This window comes from Vitis vinifera, chromosome 5, assembly GCF_030704535.1.
Source record: "Vitis vinifera cultivar Pinot Noir 40024 chromosome 5, ASM3070453v1".
Classification (NCBI taxonomy): Eukaryota; Viridiplantae; Streptophyta; class Magnoliopsida; order Vitales; family Vitaceae; genus Vitis; species Vitis vinifera.
In genome coordinates this window covers 15,394,651-15,402,518 of record NC_081809.1, presented here as the reverse complement: position 1 = coordinate 15,402,518, position 7,868 = coordinate 15,394,651, and positions in this window count along the sequence as shown.

The following is a 7,868-nucleotide window of genomic DNA, read 5'->3' as shown; positions in this document are numbered from 1 at the left end:
CCTATTTCCACTAAATTTATGTAACTCAACAATTATTTGCTTCAAGCATTTTTTAATCCTTCTAGGATTTTAGTATGCCTATGGATCAATACTAATATATTGTGGTTACATCATAAAGTATGGGTTAAGTCCCTTAGAGACCATGGATCATATAATTAAATCAATATAGGAGTTGATACAAGGTCTCCACAAGAAACGTTATGTTACTAATCATGTTTTTTATTTTATCATATCATTTTTCTCATTGCACTTTCATACAAATATTTATTTTTAACCAATAGGTTTTATATCTTCAGATATTTGGATCATAGGTTCAAATACTTCTTGTTTTATTAATGAATTTAACTCTACTTGTATGGCTTCTTTTCATTTTTGGCTAATCATTTTTAGTTCGATATTCTTCCACATTTTGTGGTTTGTGGTCTTCATCATTTCTTATGATATCAAAATAAAATTTGAAAATAAAAATATTTTTTTTGTTAAAAGTTTGTCAAATATATTTTCTAAATTATAAAATTGTTTTCTAAGACATTTACCAATGAACTCAAAATATTCATTATAAATCTCCAATTCCCCATCCAACCAAACCGCACATAATAAAAAAAAAATTAATTGTGTTTACATATAAGATATGGCATCTAAAAGCATAATCATAGAACATATAATAAAATTTTATGTAAACCTCTAACAATCATATTTTAATCCTAAGGTCATGGTATATCTAACAATTCATAGTTTCTTTGTAATGATTATTAAAAGCCATAAAATAAATACTTTTATTTCTTTAAACAATTTATTTCTTATCATTTTTTAATATTTTACTATTCATCATTTTTTTTTCTTTTCTTTTTCTTCACTTTTTTTCTTCTTCTTTTTTTATTTTCCTTTTTTTTTTTTGGCATCAAATCAAAACACCAGTTGAAATGGTCCATTTTTTTTCCTTTCTGTTATGGTCGATCATTTTTTTTTCTTTTTACAGTTTATATTTTTCTTCACAACTCTCGTTTGCAATTACTTTAGATTTAGGGCATAAATTATCCCTAAATTGGTCTTTAAAAAAAATTATGGTTCCCTAATTTGACAAAATTCGATATCAACAAGTAATAGATCCTACACACATTTGACACATGGCATATATAAAAAAAGTCATACATGGAAAAATTTGAAGACTTCAAAATTTAGTTTTCTAAATAAAAATTTTCAATTATAGTCAAGGAGAATTAAAAAATGATTATAAATATTCTTCTGCTGACAAATTCTTAAAGGAAACAATTTCAATTGAAATCAAAATAAAATAAAGAATAAATAAATATTCTCTTGCTAGCAAATTTCCTTAATGAAGAAGACAAGTTGCTAGCAAATTTCCTTAATGAAGAAGACAAGTTGCTTAAATCAAGTAACAAAATCTTAGGAAATTCCAAAATTTAATTCCCTAATTTCACCTATAAATAGGGTGACTTCCTTCAATGAGGAGAATTTTGAGGGGTTGAACAAAAACGACTCCACACAAGAAACAAAGCCTCATAAAGAAGAAAATGCTTCACAAAATCTCCTTACAAGTCCAAGAAATCGTAGAAGAACTACACACGTGTTCTTTGCCTTTCAACAAAGTCATTTAGGAATAAGTTACTCTAAGCCCTCAATTGAATTTGAAAACAAAGAAAACATCTTCATCGTCTACACATGCAATCTTCTTCATTCAACAAGTTCATTCGGGAATAAGCCACTTGTGGCTCTTAATTGATCTTCGAAATCAAGAAAATGTCATCGGTTGTCTTCTAAATTGTGATCAAAGTGAAAGAATCATATGAATATATTCTTTTGTAAAAGAATATTACCACAAAGATTGTTCCCCACAATTTATCAATTTTAATAAAATATTTTGTTTTGTATATTTTTCCTATTGTTTTGCTTACATTGTAGGACTTAACGAAATTTGTGTGTATAAATTTATGTCAGGCCCGATGGGACCTCTTTACCTCTCATCTGATCTTCCGCCAAGAAAGTGACCACTACTAAGACAATGACATCTAAAAAGGCTCAAGTTGTGCATGTCAACAAGGTTAGCAAGCAAAATCGACTATTGTATTGGCTACAAAGTTAGCAAGTGAACATAGTCATTTGCTAAAAATGAGGAGGACGCGCAACAATTGCCAACTTGTTATCACCATAGACTATTTGGGGGTAAAGGGGCAAAGTTCTCACGGTAAGAAAAAACATCATTCAACAATGAAGGACATTGGGGATAAGTCCTTATACCCTATTGTTGATGCCAACTCAAGCATCAACTCACCAATTGGGATGTCAAAGCAAGATAACTCCTCCAACCATTCTAGCTTTCTCACTTCTTTGTTCTCAATGACCATGCCAATAATGGAAACGGGCACTGATTACTACCAAAAAGTGCTATTTTGTAGACCTAATTATAATGGTTTTAAGCACCTTTGAGTAGTAATCATATTCATTTAACCCAATTAATTCATTAAGGTCCTTAGTAATTGGTTTTAACCATTTTGTGGCAAGTTTACATGTTTTTATCAGCTTATGAATCAATTCAAGCATGCCAAATGATGGAGGAGCTACTTGGACAAGTTATGGCAAAGCTTTTGGAAGCTCAAATTCATGAAGAACCAAGCTTTGGAGCTCCATAGCCCTTTTCCAAAGTCGTTCAAAGTATGCAAGGAAAGAACAATGGAGAAGAGGAAAACAGAGTGAAGAAAACAGAGGACAGCAGCTGCAGTCTTCTTTCGCACTTTTGGAGCACTTACCGAAGTCCATTTTCTACATTCTATATACCATTTCAAAGCTCAGGAAGTCAAGAATCCAACGCTTCAAACCGTGTACGATTTGGAGCTGAAATGAGGAAGATATGGCCTTCGGAAGACAACTGCTCCAGGCTTGTGCGAAAATTTCGCACAACACCTTCCAAATTCGCACAGCCCATGCGTGGTGCGAATTTTCCTCTGTTTTTGTCGACTCCACTTTAGATATTTTCCTATGTATTTTTTGATGTAATTTCCTTTCTTATCCTTGTAACTAACCAATCACAAGCTTTTGCTTTTGTAAAGACTATATAAGGGGTGGAAATCACCTCTTGGAAGATAGAGAACATGTGTGTTACGTTTTACACTGAGTGATATACAGAGCTCTCTCGTCTCTCTTTTCTTTTTACTATTTTATTTTCTTGGAAGCCAAACAGCCTCTGAGGGCTTTTCCTCAGAGGATGATTGGCTAAAACTTTTAGTTTCTCAAAGTATGGATGTTATGTGATGACTTGGATGCAATCCCATGGAAATTTCTCGCACCTAGAAGGTAAGGTAGTCGTTTTTCATTAAAGGTTCATTAATGCAAAGTTTGGTTTTTATTTCCTTTGGACAACTTCCAACGGCCAATACTTGATAAGCTTTTGGATTTCTATCCATTAGTTATCTCCTACAAGCTATTGGAAGGTGAGGTTTTCAATTCCAAGTTTTGCATTAATCCCTTAGAACCAATTTCAATGGCCATTGAAAGGTGAGTTTATCACCTGGAATGACTTTGAGTTGCCAATATTTGGTAAGCTTTTGGCTTTAGACCATTAGTTATCTCTTACGAGCCATTCAAAGGAAGTCTAAGGTGAATAACCATTGATGAAATTCACTACCATCTGTTTTGCCATTTTAAAGGATTAAAACTTGATTTGCTAAATCCATACCGGTTCGGGAAGCAAGCATCACCATAGTTGCAACCCCAACGCGAGGAGCCTATCCTGATATTTCCAATTTGCATAAGAGCCAGAGCATAGCTATCCTATCTTTGAGAAACTTGTTTTTACACCCTTTCATTTTAGTCTTTAATGTTAGCTTAGATTAGTTTAAATCTTTCTAAAACATTTACATCTTCTTTTAAAGCTAACATCCATAAGAAAATCACCTATTTTCCTAATTTGAATATCACTTGTGTTTGCGAAAACCCTTCCCAGTAAACGATCCTAGAACCACTATGCTATAGTAGCTTGGCTACTTTAGTAATAGTATTTAAGGTATAAATTTTGTTGATACGCCTTTAAAGCTAAGCTACCATGAGTCGAATCAGGCACTAAATTTATGGAAGAACAACTAGTATAGATGGCTCATGCCATTGCTAAACTCACCGGGACCATTGAGGAGAAAGATCTACAAATAGCATATCTCATGAGCAACGTTGAGGCACAAGTATAAAATACAACTAAATCAAGCCAAGAACTTACTCACTCTCCGAAGATTGCATCTATAGGTGATGCATTGCATGCATTTAAGTACAAATCAAAGGGCAAGCCATTAAATCTACCTCAATGGTGTCACTCTTTATCCAAAAACTTCAGGACATGATAACTAACACCATTAGAGTGTAGTATGGTGGACCCTCACAAAGTACACTTGTGTACTCTAAGCCTTACTCCAAGAGGATTGACAACCTACGTATTCCTACGGGCTATCAACCTCCAAAGTTCCAGTCATTCAATGAAAAGGTAAATCTAAAGCAACATATTGTCCATTTCGTTGAAACTTGCAACAATGCAAGTACAGAGGTTGACCTATTAGTCAAACAATTTGTATGATTCCTCAAAGGGAATGTCTTTGGTTGGTATATTGACCTTGCACCCAAATGCATTGATAGTTAAGACCAGATGGAACGTGAATTCCTTAATCACTTCTATAGTACCTAATGAATTGTAAGCATGATAGAACTTGTCAATACTAAGCAAAGGAAAGATGAGCTAGTTGTTGACTACATCAATCGTTGGCATTCCTTAAACCTTGATTGCATGGATAGGTTATCCAAGGTGTCAGTTGTGGAGATGTGTATACAAGGCATGCATTGGGATTTTTTGTACATCCTCCAAGGGATACAACCTTACACCTTCGAAGAGTTGGCTATACAAGCACATGACATAGTGCTTGTTATAAAAACAAATAAAAGTGAAAGCATGTCTATGGAAGAAATTGAAAATGATAACACTTAGGGTAAAAACATCACCGATAAGGATGAAAAGAGTGTGACATCAAATTTTACCACAATTATTTTCAAACCTCGACACTCAAGTGATGATTCTTAAAGCATGAGCCCAAATTGTATATTGTTCCTACCCTACAAGAGCTTAAACTGTAGTAGCAAACAAAGAAAAAAAATATTTCTTAGCAAACTTCTTAAACCAAGGAACAAACTATTTGCATTAAAGAAGTCAAATTAAGATATTCTAACCTAAAATCTCCAACTTCTCTAAATGTAAGTTTTTTTTTTTCTCTAACATAAGGCATTCTCAAAAGGAAGAAGCAACCCATAAGCTAAATCCAAGAATGAAGCTTCAAAAGTCAAGATCAAACTCCAAACATTCTTCAACAAGCTTGCGGAAGAATATCAAACATGATACAAAAGTGTCATTCATCCACCTTCAAAACAAAAGAAAACAAAGTCGAGTTCTTAAAAACACTCGAGGAAATTATTAATAAGTTTACTTGAGATTAAGTCATCTTTGACCTTCAATTAAATTTTGCTCCAAGAACATGTGTGTACCACCCTTGGATTAAAATTAAGTCTAAGGTTGTCACATTCTTCAACAAGCCTATGGAAGAATATAAAAAATAATACAAAAGTGTCATTCATCCACCTTCAAGGCTGAAAATCAAGACGAAATCAAAAGACTTTCTATCATTCTCCAAAATGCTTAAGAATGGTCTTCACAAGTTTAGTTGAGAATAATTCATCTCCAACCCTCAATTAAACATTTTTCCAAGAGCATGAAAATATCGCCCTTGGATCAAACTCAAGACAAGTGACGTTCCTAGCTTGCATGAGCTTAAACTGCATAGAGCATAAAAATAAATAAATAAAAAGTTCTCCTAATTTGAAAACCTAAAAAGCAACTTAGGTAAAAATTAGGACATATGTTCGTAAGATTTTTTTTAGTCTTGGAAAAAGTTAGAGCACAAAAAATAAATAAATAAATAAGAACTATAGTTAACTTGAACCTTTCTCTTTGAACCCACATAGGCAACTTAGGGAAACTACATGAGTTTAGTCACTACCCAAAAAAAAAAAAATCTCCTTTTATAAATAAGTTTGGCTAGCAAATACTAGATTTATTACATTTCAATAAAAATGAAAGGAGAAAATGGATGGTGAAACTACAATCACAATAATCACACCCACACCAAGCATGCAAGCTCGTCACATTGAGTCCTTAAGGCTTCTTAAAGCGTCTCCAAGGTCTTGGTATTGACATCAGTAAGCATAAGGGTTTGGGTAGTAGCGACATATTCTTCCTTTAGACGAGAAATGTCATTTTGTTTATTGACTAAATTCTCATCGATCTCCAAGATTGAGTTATGGAGGCGTTCTCTTTGTATATCTAGTTGCTCCAACTCCTTCTTAAGTGCATCCTACTTAGTGTCAAGAGTAACAAAGTCAATATTTAATGATTGATGACGTCTAACCTCCACGCTCTCAAAGTTTAAAGCATCAACAATCTGAGATGCAACAATAGCTAAACGCTCATTTTGTACTTCGAAAGACAACTTCGTAGAGTTAGCACGTTGCACTACATCAAAGCAATCCACACTTACCATGTACTTCTCAATCTGAGACTTTAATGGTAAAGAGTCTACTCTAATCTTCACAATAGCATTGAAAAACTCATCAATTTTTCCTTCCAATAATGGAAAACATTCATTAGAAGTTTTGAGAACCATTTCTTTAATGTTCTCACCTATCATACGTGTTGTCTGATGTTACACTATAAGTGCTTCTTGGCATTGTGCATCAAGGATGATTTGTTCCATATCAAATGTGTGAACAAAATTGAGAGAGGCCACAGGAAGGGTATTAGGGAATAGGGACTGTTGTCTAGCAATCAAATCTATAATAGTTAAAAGTGTCAATTCATCATATGTGGTATTCTCAATGGCGGCCTCTTGATCTTGAGATTCAATCAAAACATCACTTGAGATGTTAGTAATACCTTCATCACCTAAATGGAAATGGGGTAAAGGTAATAGAATGATAGAATGATCTTCTCATTAGATAGTCGAGTTGATGGATGTTGACCCCTTAGTACTATCAACATTTTCAAATTGGTCTTTAAGAAAAGTATTATCACTCTCATCAATAAGCTAATTGTCATCTTTAACCTAGGGGCAAAATATTTTTGTTAGCACCAATGTGTTAAAATAAAATAAAAAAAATCTTTATTGCCAAGGTCCATTGGTTGAGTAGAGAATGGAACATTAGCAAAGAAGACATCTACATCAAGCGAATGGGAGTTAGTCTCATCATAGTACACAAGGTTGGGTCTAGTCTTTTGACGTTTGAGGTGACATTCACTTGTATCTTTGGAACCATCATTTGATGCATGAAGAACTTGTGCATCATTATTTTGCTTAAAAGTCGGGTGACAAAGACCATTACCACCATAAAAAATAGTTCTCTCATGCTCCAAGTGTGTGGAGACATTAGTTTGATGATCACCCACTGAGTGCTTAGAAGAAGCTCTTGAATCATTAAGTCATCAAAGTTCCCCTCAACGTTGTCCCTAACATTCCTCTTAGTAGAGACGCTTGAGTCGATCTTGCGCATTCTACTCTCCAAATAATTTAAGGGTATTAGTTGAGAAGAATCAAAAGAGGGCTCTGATGATTGAGAATTCTTTAAGACTATGACAATCTGGCATAATAACTCTAGAGTAGGTACCAAGCCTAGTGCATGACTCCTAATGTTGATACACTGTCACTAAAGTTCCAGTGTCGACAAACCTTTGGCAAACCCCCCCGGAACATCTTGAGGATACCCAAACTACCTATAAAACTGGTGAGGATAATACAATTGGATTACCTAATGGTTACCTTGTCGCA